General features: G+C 37.6%; 1 protein-coding gene across 2 annotated transcripts in view; it reads left to right on the top strand.

The window, feature by feature from the left end:
- The window catches only part of KCNIP4 (potassium voltage-gated channel interacting protein 4), a 427804-nt gene that overhangs the window by 76365 nt on the left and 338650 nt on the right, over window positions 1-12789 (top strand). The window lies entirely within an intron of this gene.

Genomic DNA, 12789 nt, shown 5'->3' with positions numbered 1-12789 from the left:
TTGATATAATTGATTAAAGTATGATAAGGATTTGAAAAACTTATCTAAAAGTTTTCTCACCCAATACTTTTAATGGGTTAACAGGGAAGGTGCCCCTCTAGATTTGTGAGAGACTAAATATAAGAACCAAAGGGGTAAGAATTAATGGAAAGGGATTTATGCTTTTTGCGCATTAATAACTTATCTGGAGAGAAGGTAGATGGTAAAATGACAAATTCATGGAAGTTCCCCAAGTTAATCAGCATATTTAAGTCTAAAACTCAGTAGAGGTACTGGCAGAAGATTGCAAATCTTAATGACTAGCCAGTTAAAATAAAAATTAAAAGTGTAGATTACGCAAACGGAGAATATATGTATTCAGAATTAGACACTCTTAGCTCTGGAAGCATGCATACCCTTGGGAACCTTTATGGAAAGGAAGCATGTAACAAAATATCACTATTCCTCTTCATAAATTCTATGTCTGCTTGTTTCAGAAAGGATGTGGTAAATCAGAAGGGTAAGAGAAAGAGCACATTGATTTTTTTTTTTTTTTCTTTTTCTTTCTTTCTTTTTTTTTTTAATAGCGATGATTCTGTGTGAGGAGAAATTAAAACGTCTATAACACTGTCTATAACTGCTTGGAAAACAAATGTCGAGATAATAGACACTAGCATATAAATGGGTTGAGGAAAGCAAATAGGGAAGATTGTCTTGTCCAGTCTTTCCAATGATAGGCAAGTCATGAAATAACTAATGAAAGTATTAAGTGCCAGACATAAATAGCTTTCCATGCAATGCATAATTAAATAGGGGAGTTCATTTTGCTAACCACTTTATTAATAGCTTCAAAAGCTCCTAGACAAGTTTGAGTAAGAAAAATGCATTAAGTGCTCTTGACGACGGTGTTTTGATAAAACCTCTGTTTACCCTTAAGCCGCAGATTACTTCTTGTGTAGCCTTCCATCATCACTTAATGTTGTTCAGTTGCCCCAAGTTCTCTTTTGGAAATCTTACATGAAAATCTTTGATTGAGTACATAATTTGTATCAGTATTTTAATCACAGATGTTCTTGCTCTCTTTCTCTCTTGCATGTGGGAGTGTTTGTGCTCTCTGTTTACTTATTGATTCCTCGAGGATCAGGAAGGAAGTCCCAGCTGAAGATCTCCAGGCATGCACTTGAATAACTTGCAGTTTCTAGGTCCCCTCCATGTTGCATATCCACGCGTGTTTGGAGATCTGCTCTCAGCTGGAGATCCCAATCCCAAAACATCATTACAGCATCTAGCCTTCTGTGGCTGTAGCTGCAGAGTTAAGTGTTGTGATTTTACCAGCATCTCCCCATCAAACCCTCAAAAGCCCATCATGAAGAGTAGCTGGCAACTGTGGGGACTCAAATTGTATATTTTACATTTCTGTTGACATTGGCCTAAATTAGCGCTTTGTGCTGTACTGGCAGCAGTGCGCAGGAATTACACACACCCTGTAAGCTCTTGATGCTCTCTGCTGTGAGGGTGCTTCTTGGCTTGGAGTTCTGCTTCCTCCAGCTATAATCTGCCCAAAATCACTAGAGGGGGAAAAAAATAGATCAAACGACTGACTTTGGCTACTGTATGAAAGTTCTAATTTTGATCATTTTACGGAGCAATAAAATAAATACGGGGGTGACTATAGCTTGCTAGAAGGACATGAGTTCAAATATTTAGCTGTAAACTCCTTTCAATACAGCCAAGCAACATGCCAGCAGGCGGCAGGGCCTGTGGGCCCACTTGACCTGGTAGCACAGCCCTGGCCTCTTCCAGTCCCAGCTTTCTCTCAATCTCTCTCTCTCTCTCTCTTTTTTATTTTTTTAACTACTTCTCTTTATTTTTCCATGAAAAGAATCTCACTGTTTTCAAATATCAACTTCTGTTTATCGTAAGACATCAGTGGCTTAAGATATAAGATCTGCAGAAGGCCCTGATGTTTTCAAATTAGAATCGGAAGATGACATGTTGTGATTTTTATTTGTTTTTAATGTGATGCCTGAGTCTTCAGGCTCTACTGCAACCAAACAATGAAAATGAAATGCAATGTGAAAAGTGAAGCCTTTATTGCCGCTCTCAAAATAACTAGGCCAGCTTAAAAATGTTATTCATAATGACATTTTATTGCATGAACCCTGGAAATAATTTTAATTCCTTGATTATACTGTTAAGAGAACATGCATTTTATTATAGATGCATATATACTAGCTAGCTTTACACTGACCTTGAGCAAACCCTTAGCTGACACATTATTTTAGTTCCCTTGAAATCCATTAGAAAAGTTAGATTACTCCCCATCCCCGACTTTAGCCTGTCCATAAAATGAGCAATGAATACTGGCTCATTTTGAGTCCAGTGCATCTCACTGATTTTTTTTTTTTTTTTTTTTTTCTCCTCCCCATACTACTTAAAATTTTAATGGGAATATATGAAGGAAAGAGACATTAGCTCTCTGAACATTAAAAAAACCAAAAAAAAGGAAAAAAGAAAAAAGCTACTATAAAGTGTAAATGCAGGGCTAGTATTTTCTCGTAGTATAGTCCTTTGTTTGTTATGTTTTTCTGTGACTGCAGGATGACACGCCTAACTGCATGCTATTTCCGGAGAGGAGCACTAATACTGACATACCACGATGCCTAGGTGATTTAATTATGGACAGCCCCTTCTGCAGCAATGCTAGGAGCAAATAAAAGTAAATGGTTCTCATGTTACTTACCTAACAGAAAGAGGTAGCTATCCTAAATGCATACATGTTTACTTCAGAAGTGTTCAGCAGGTACCTAATGTAAAAACCTCAAGGCTTCTGTGATACAGGCTCATAGAATTTTAATCCTTGTAAATATATAATGTGAAATTATTCAAATTCTAGCAAAATAGACTAGTAGACATGATCTTCATTAATGCTATTTAAAAAGTGTAATTAACATTAAAATATGCATTTGAAAGCTTTAAGATTTTAATCTTTTTGGAAATGTTAGATCTGATGACATCCAGCTTAATTTTGGCTGCTCAGAATTGTGAAACGTTTGAAATCCCATTAGGTGGCCCTGGGAAAGCCGGGGTTAAAGACAGCTTTTATGTTTTCCATACCTAGCTGGGCATAATAAAGTAGGGTTTTGATCACTCAAAAAGGGCTTTAAAAACTTTATTTTTTGCCTTTACTTGATTTGACTGCTTCATTTTCAAGTGGGAAGGTTATGTTTAATTTTTGCATGCAGCTGCCTAAACTTGCACGTGATCATTTAACTTCATATTGTACAAATATTGGTAGACTTGGGCAGGCTCTATCTGGATTACTGCTTTTGAAAAAGCTAGTAGAGCTCTGTGTTAACAGTTTTTACATAGTGGACTTGCTTCATTTAGCCTTTAATCAAGTTTGTAGAGGTTTTGCAAAAAGTTTTCTGCTTGTTCAGGTTGCACAGATTTCACGTATCTTAGTGGAACGTTCTTTGTTTACTACTTTGGGTATTTTGATTACTTTTATTCATTGTTTGATCAAGGTGTTGTTAACAGCTGTTGGGTTGGTTTGGATGATTATTTTATTCAAGAAGCCTTTGGGAAACTGGATTCTTCAAGAACAGATACTAGAAAAAGGAATTTTAAATGAACAGTCAGCTATTTGTGAAGTAACTGTATTGAACCTAAGAAATTGTATGTTTCGAGTAACTGTGCATTAAAGTGCCATGCTTATTTAAAGAACACAAAGGAGATTGAGACAGCTGTGCTAGTTTTCCACTAGCTGTGGTTTCCAAATGTTATCATTTAAGTGCAGCTTGGAAAGTTAGCTTATGCCTTTTTGGTGACTTTATGACCAATATATCATCCTGTGGAGGCCATAAGATCCTCCTTCCTAGCCCTGCTAGGGTACTTGCATCCAGCTTTGAAGGTGGCAGCTCTTGTCTTGACACCTCCACAGCCCACCCCCCCTGCCCCCATCTCTCTTTCGGAAGTGCAGTCAGGTTAACCCCCAGATCTTTCCTGGCAGTAACAAGCAGAACCAGGGAGATTCTGACAGTGGCCACTTGTGTTGTCCTAGCAGCTGCTAACTTACTCCTTCCTTCCCTCAGCTGTCCTCCATTTCATAATCTTCCTCTGGGTATATCCAGGAGGGATAAAATTATTTTTGCTTTCTACAACAACGCATGTGAAAGTCTTTTATATCTTTGCTTGTCACAATTCAATGTAGGATAGGTAAATCACCTGTTTCCTATTAGGATGGAGAAACTGAGGCAGGAATCAAATCTATGGAATAATATTCATTGTTTATGAAGTGTTTTTCTGTGTATAAAAGGCACGGAAGGGTTCACTTCCATTTCAGTTACTTATGTATCTTTAACATAATTGGAGTATGGGAAATGGCATTAAATGTACTGAATGCATTCACACAAAAACATGTCTATGAAAAAACATGCAGCTTTACGAATCAGAAAAATATAACTAAATGCTACTTGAAGGTGACATGATAAAATTAGACTACCCAGGTTGCTCATTTTATGGTAAATTGAATGATGTTGGGAAAGATATTCCAAAATAAAATTGGTATAAATACCTCTCTATCCCTTCCTTGAGAAATGCAGCACAGGAGAAAAGCTGTCAGATTTTATTGATTTCTGTGAACTTTCATATAGTTTAGTATTCAAACCACTCAGAACTCTCATTATCTGTTAAATGTTCTCTAACTGCTGCCTGTCATAATACTGAAAATAGGAAGCAAGTGCTTGAAGGAGAATAGGATGGGCAGGAAAAAAAAAACAACCCAAAACTGCTCAGCATCACCTAAACTTGCTTTCAGCTCCTTTTGGCCTTTCTGTAGAATTTTAATTTAGATCTCTATAACCTAGAAGCTTGCTTGGTACACTGAGCTTAATCTCAACTTCTGCTAGCTGACTTGAATTAGGTAAAGCAAAATAAGATCCTATCAACATAAGAGTATAGTTTTAAAATGAACCACTGAATTCTGGCAGACTGTCTGTTTTTTATTTTGTTGTTTTAAGTTTCTGAAAGTTCTCTAAACTATAAACAATTTAAACAAATGATAAACAAATTTTAAAAATCTTCTTAAGGATTGAAGTATACAGAGGCATATATAAACTTCTTTTAATCTTTTATAATGCTTTAGTAAGTGGTATGAGCAATTCTGGAATTTAGCTAGTAAGACAGAACTGTTATATAGGGAGGTTGCTCTGCTCGCCCTCTACTGTTCCGTCTTAAACTTCGTTATTGAATCGTTCCTTTTTATCTTTCTTGCTTTTCCTTCACTGTTTTGGAAAGGATGATAGAAGCAGAAAGATGGGCAAACAGGTGCAGAGGACAGAATCCCACCTGGGAACAAAAGAATGGAGAGGAAGAGTCACAGTAGAGCTTTGTGCTTGGTTTTGCAAGTCATTGTAAAAAATTTTTGATCATTTATAACCTACATAATTTAACCAAAATATCAGATTCTTATTTTGGCTAATAGATTGACATATATTGAAGTTACAAACAGGCTGTGCTTCCATACCCTGTATTTTTTTATCTGGACTCTGTGCTAGCACAGCTGTTGACAGAGCTGTGCTGGAATGAATATAGTGGAAACTATTTTGCAATATACTGCACGCTATTACTCCCTGCTTTTGCATTCCGAGACTAACTTCAGTTTTTTAGATGTCACACTGCAGTGCCAATGTGTTCGACTGAGCATAAATGATGCATTTTAAGTTCTTGCATTAGAAAATTACCATAGAATATATATAGGTCATGCAGTGCAGCTTCATGTGTTATAACGGCATCATGACTTCACTACTGTGCATGGTGCCTCAATGTCAAATGCTAGAGTTCAGAAAAAGTACAAATATTATTTAGGTGCCAGAATAACACTGTCCTTCCCCACCTGCCAGCTTCTGCAGCATAAACGACAGCTGTTGCTCAGTGCTGTGGCTAACTGAGTACAAACATTTGTTTTCATACCCATGTTTATGTCAGGGCAGCAGAGATGCTGAGGAAGGCACCACTGATGGAAGTTTTCTGCAGTCTAGTCACTGAGGTGGGGCGTAAGAGAAGTGCTGACACACACATATCTGCATCTCTTCTCCAGAGACCGGGCGCGTTACTGGTGTGGCTGCCCTCGTGAATAACCTGCCTAGGCTGTGGGACCTCTCAGATGCCTCTAAACAGTTTTCCCCAAAGGGAGAAGAGCCCAAGCAGAGAGCTGAATTTCTGAAGCACTTCTGGCTGCATCACACACTATCCTCTAAGAAAAAGTAGTATTGACCATTGAACATTTTCAGCTAAATAAATACCGTTCAATTTTGTTTGCTCTTTGAAATACATTGCCAACTTTTGCTGACTGGATCTAGAAGTTGAGCTCTTCTTCTAAAGACCTTGGCTGCTCTCCCAGAGATCATTCAGAAATGCTAATACAGTTTAGTGAATTTTTAAATGGCCACGATGGCATAGTACACTTGAAATGGCTTCATTCATGCCAGTAAATAGGATTCTCTGAAACTTTGGCCTAATAAATACAAAAATTTGTCATTATGTCATTCCATACCAGTAATTTAATGCTTTATATCAGCCAACATTAAATGCTTCTTTAAAATGGTCATCCACGTATCAGCAAGCTATTTTTGAAACTTGCCTATCATCTTTGTTAAAACCTCTCCTTTATATTTCCAAGGAGAAATGTAATGTCTCGAAACATAGTCCAGGGTGATAAATTATGCTTCACTTATTTTGGAAATAATTAATACTTATTAATATGTTGCCCAAGGCTTATAATAATAAATCTCATAAATAATCATAATACATGACTGTTACCTGAGATTTGGTTCCATTGTCTCAACAAACTGCACGGTTCTCAGATAATATCTTATTTGATTTTGTGTTTGAAGCCATTAAGCATTTCCTTGCAGCTTTAAGTAAAAGTCTTAAAATCTGGCAAAACCCTAATCTAGTTAATAATCCAACCATGAAATAATAAAGTCATTACTGCTATCTAATAATAAAGGGGATCTAATACTATTTTCTGAAATACTGGTTGTAGTTTCAAGTTCTACTTCAACTTAAAAGAAACCACCTTGTCTGTGTTTAGAGTATCACAGAAATGCTTTTATGTTTCAGTGATGCCTGCATTTTTTGTACCTGGGTGTTGTGTGCCCCCTCCTTCACACCCCAACCAAAAAAAATGTTGCGTTACGTTAGCAATAGGAAAATGTAATTGAATCCATATGATATATATTTTACAGAGTACACATACCAATGCGACGGCAAGTTACAGCAGTTTATCCAGCTTTGTCCTGTAGGGGACATTGTATATAGTATTATAAATATGTTTAATGTTCTTCTGTTGTTTGTGAATTTAAGTGTCTGTTCCTAATGGCATAGCTTATAAATCTACACTACCACGATTCCTAAATCTTACCAAACAACATTAAATTCATTTATGGTGGTGCAGTTAGTTACGTGACCTGTTTTATGGCTCCATGCACAGAGGAAGGGTTGCCCTTTCTTTAAACTCTGCAGAAGCCTTTTTAACTGCATCTCTGACCAGCGGGATGTAGCAGAGAGAAGCTCAGTTCATTTGGATACTCTAGCTCACTTGGATTCTTGCCCGTTGCCAAACATGTAGTGGCAAAGTACAGGTCTCTTCAGTACATAAAGTGCCCTTTTCTGCATACAAAACCTGTAATGAGCCGACTTTTTTAGGATGCCGTAATATCCTTGGGATTAAGTTGCCCTGAAAGTCATGTCTGGAAGCAGATCTAAACAAGCTATCATAGTTGCAGTACAGATGGCAACGATGGAGGCATGCAGAATGGTTGTGCATAACTGGGGTGCATGTGTGCAGAGGGGAGCAAATGGATAAAATCTTCAGCTTCCTTGAGAGGAGAGGAAAGCATGTATCTGCTATAGAGAAATTAATCAGGAAAGTCCTTGGGTTTTGTCTTCTCTGAGCTGACTCCTGGGGTGTGATAGTGTCCTACCCTCATGCTGGGTGGTTGTCAGTGAAATATAATAGGCTGTTGACTCATTTCCCAAAGGAAGTGGTAAAAGCCAGGTTATTTGCAAGGCTTAAAATGAGGCTCGACAAAACCCTTGGCAAGGTACTGAGAAATTATGTTGTGTATGCAGGGAGATGAAAGTATGCCAGCTTGTGCTTCACAGTGTTTCTCCCTCTGCAGAAGCATCCTGCAAACCCAGTTTTACAGGTGTCCAAAGCAGTCATGTGGCAACAGTGAATCTTGACCTGTTGTAGCTGTTGCGTGCTGAGCCGTGGGCCCTGTGAAGGAATTCACACTAACCGTGCAACGGGTCTGCTCTGCTCGACTGAGCAGAGTGCCAGTGGAAGCCAGAATCCTGCACCCTGGCAGCTTCAGGTGGCTGGAGGATGGTGGGTTGAATGGGAACTGTAGTGAATCCTGGCATCCCACAAGTCCTGGGAGGTGCTGAGCTGTTCATGGGAAACCTTCAAACTGCTTAGAAACACAGCCCTGGAAAGCCACAGAAATCTGCAGGGTGAGCTTCTAGACAGCTGGTGAAACAAGCAGGTAGTCATGCAGATTTACCTCTAAAGGAGTATATTTTCCAACAAGATGGCTAAGTTCGAATAAACTGGCATTTTCTGACTGGGAAAAAGTTTAACAGTTACAAAACCCCCTGTTTTTACTAATCTACTAGAACCGTACTTTAATTGAATCCTTTGGGACCTGAACAAGCATGGAAGATAAATCTAAGATGCATGCAAAAAAGTTTCAGTTTAATGAATATCCTAGATAATCAAAGGATTTCACATTGAATTCTATCTAAAAAGTCTTCTGCAGAAAGTTGCTGCATTTTTTTTTTTTTATTAGAGGATAAGAAAAAAATATTTTATGAGCATCAGCTGGGATATTAAACCTATTTAGAATTAATAAGTGTTGCCAAAGAAGTAATACACCAAATACTGGACAGGCAAGTGAGATAGGTTTTCAGAATCTGCTTTGCAAGTGTGCTAGGATCTGTAGACCTAGACAAACTGGGGAGGATTTGGGGGTTGTTTTTTGCTTGTTGCTCTTTTTCATTTTAAAGACAGATTATAAATAGAATAATGGCTAGGTAAATGGAAGTTGTGATATCTGTCACGCTTGATCATCAGGCAGCTTTTCACCTTTCTGTAATGTACTTGTCTATTTGCATATGAATTAAGTGTAGAATAGTTGTATACAGATCACTTCAGAGGTTTTCTTGATCGGTGACAACTTTCTCTAAAGTTCTGCAGGAAATAATCCCATCAGTGACCTTAAGAAAATATATTTTTACTTTTTGCCTTTTTTGGTATATTATATCTTTTTTGGTTGGTTTTTTTAAGTTAATCAGTCTTCTTTGTTATCTTACATATTTGTATGTAAATCAATCTTCTATGTTATTACAATAACATTAGATGAAACCAACACAACCTCACTGCAAAAGTAGTGAATCTTCACTACTTTTAAAGTAAAAATTAGATCTCGTGCATTGCCTAAAGAAGGGTGGTGTTTGTTTTCTTTCCTATTACTTTAATAGCTAAAACCATCAGCTGAGTTCCAAGAATATATTTAGCTGGCTGAATTAATCTAATTTTCTCATTGAGCATGCACTGGAATAAAAAAAGCAAATCAATAGCACTCTTGGATATCTTCAAGATTGTTTCAGTTCCTGCTCCCCTAGGTCAGCCTCCTTCTCTTATGAGACAATGAGCAAAGACAGCGAACGTGGGTATGTAAAGGTCAGTATTCCATGCCTTTTAAATGTATGAGGAAATTGTTGTTCTTAGGATGTTATTACCTCTGTGGTCTGGTTTGTTTGTGGAATATACGGCTAATGCATCCTTGGTTTAATAGGAAAATGCATCCACTGTTACAGAACTGATGTCTTGGCAAACTGTTCTCTTAGGTGTATCTAAGACGTGTGTTGCTGTCTATACTGGTTTGTTGTCCTGTTGGGTTGTAGCGTCAGGTGCTCGTAAACAGACTGCATGGTCCTTGTTTGCTTGTCTTTTGATATACAGCTTAGCCCTTCTCAGATCAGTCAGTGGGTTTTGTTTACTTCTGACAGCTCCATGAGAAGCTGCTGTTCAAAGTTGACAGACAACATGCATTCATCTTTTCCTGATTTGATTATTTCTGTTTGTATTGCACTATGCTCTATGGATTTATCGATGAAACTCATCTGGACCTCACCTTCTAGAAAATTATCCAAGTTTCTTCAGATTTTTCTAAAGTGCATTTCTAGAGTGTAAAAGCATGGCTATCTTCCAGCATTGCTTTCTTGTGATGTTTCTAAAATAAATGTGGTCCCCATTTTCCATATGCAGGCAGAGACATGTCTTACTGTCTCCAGAGGCACAACCCTGATTGATACCTGTTTGTCATTGACCATCACTTTGCAAGATATTCCCAGAGTGGTCTGTGTGCTGGTGTCATGTGAAACAAAAGTGATACTATTGAACGATTAAAGTGATGAATAAAGCTGTATTTTCTAGTAGAAGCTGAAGTCTACAGAATGCTGACACTGTCACCACTGGCCATACCCTGGACCAACATATTTCATATGTACTCAGACAGCTGTCATAGATTCCGTGGTCTGGAACAGATGTTTATGTTGCTATCACATGTAGCACAGGAGATTTGATGCTGGTATATGCTGAATTTATCTGGAACCACAGTAAAATCCGTAAGGATCTTACGTGTAATCATCTGTGGGATTTGGGTTTAATTTAAAGCACATGGTAACTTAGAAGATGAAAACCAGGAGAAGGAAGATCAATGACTTTAAAGTATTGAATAGAATGAATTGACATGTAAACGAATGTTATGTTGTCTTCAGAAAACAGGAATAAATGTCTAAGCATGTGGTCTAGTTAGAATCTAAGTTCACATTCTTCTGATGTCTTTATCCCTAGAATACTACACAGCAAGTTTAACTACTAAAGGTATAAGGTATTTGCTACCAGAACAAATTTGGTATGTGTGCGTTACGTCATCAAAAGCAGAGACTGCTGAGTGCAGATGTACCAATTTACAAAAAAGTGATGTTCAGTGATCTTTGTTTCCAATTTGAAATTGGAAAAGAAGTTATTAAGTTCATAGTTTGTTATAACAAAAGGATAAATTTTTGTCACATTTTGAAATGGAGGATCTTATTTTCTTCTGAAAAGACTAATTTCCATATTATAAATTGAAGTGGTTTAAATAGGTTTTGACTGTCCATTGCCCTTCTTCATGTTACTGATGTATAAGATTAGTAATTGCCTGTAAAATTTAAAACTAGTGTTCCTTCTAGAAGGACCTAAGACATGTTACAGGATGAGTAATACTCCCAACATCCCTCTGAGACAAGATTAAATTTATACCTATGTTACAGACAGATAAATCTTAGTAGGATATATGCTTTGGCTCATGTTGTTAAGGATGTGGCCATGGTGATGCTAAGCTTTTTTTCCGTCAGCATGTTTGCTGTGTCCACCCTGGGTAAAGTGGCATAGCTACCTTGTCAGTGAACTGACAAAACATGAAAAACTAGCACCAGAGACTTGTTTGGCCATCATTTTGCAAATGTCTTAGCAACACACAACTCTTCAGTCTCTCATCCCCTATGTTTTCTCTGGCTGAACAAATTCAGCCTTTTAACACAAACATGCCGACAGCTCCTGTCAAACTGAAACCTCTGTGTCCTTCAGCCTATCAAACACATTGCAGGCACGGTGCTGTAAATATGCAATTCTTTGCACATATATGCATTTTTTTATAAAATTGGAAATAACTTTTGAACAAGAAGTCTCTCCCAGGTTTTCTCCTAATCTTGGCAGAAACATTTATCTTCTCATAGGAATATGACTAAAATATGCAATCATTTAGCACTGCATATTTTAGTATTAAATGCCTATTTCTGAAGGCAGCAGTTTCATTGTCCAATGTTTTGCCAATACCTTTTTGGCATTACGATATATCTCCTTACAAAATCTGTTTTTTCCTAATTTACAATGCTAGTAGTGACATGTAAGCAAATACAGTTTCTTTATAACTCACTAAATCTGCTCTTCAGAATTTACTATTAAGTGCAGGTCTTTTTAAGACTGATTGTCACTTCACTACAGTTTCTCCTGACCTCTGAGGACCACTGATAATTACTCATATGTGTTCTAATACTGAGAAATGCCAGTTTACATAGTTGAGTTCAGCTTTTATGCTTCAACGTTCCTTATTTTCAATGCTTTTATAATATAAGCTTTTGCAAAAAAGAAACCTCTGTACTTGCAAAAGTGGTTTCAAGTCTTCTTGAAAACTAAACTTGGCTTTTTTTTAGGGATTCAGCTTACTGTCACCAATAAACTGTCAGAGTAAATTATGTCCTCCTTGCAAATATGGTCAGTTCCTCAGATTTAGGATTACTTCCCTGCCGCCCCCTGCCCTTCCCCCCATTCACTGAAGATATGCCTGAATGTGAACACATGAGGACTCTCAATGGAAATAAAGGTCACAGGAAACTGATCTTTTAATTATTGTTTGCATTAATAACAAAAGAGAAATTAGTAGGAATTGAGACAAGAGATGACAGGCTGTGCAGCACTTAGCTTTCTATGTGCCGTCTGGGCAATTAACTGATCTTGTTCCTTGTTATCACTTCATCAGCATCCAAAAGCCAGCACATAATTTAGGCTGGAAAGGATGTTTGGTGGTCATCTGTCCTAATGGCCTGCTCAAAGCTTTTGCTAGCCCTTCTCTAAGCTTTTGATAGCCCTTCTCTGTTGCCTTCGTGGTAAGGGGTTACTGCTGAGCTCAACCTGTC

Source organism: Falco rusticolus, chromosome 1, assembly GCF_015220075.1.
Source record: "Falco rusticolus isolate bFalRus1 chromosome 1, bFalRus1.pri, whole genome shotgun sequence".
In the NCBI taxonomy this organism is placed as follows: Eukaryota; Metazoa; Chordata; class Aves; order Falconiformes; family Falconidae; genus Falco; species Falco rusticolus.
This window is presented reverse-complemented; position numbering and strand designations above follow the sequence as displayed.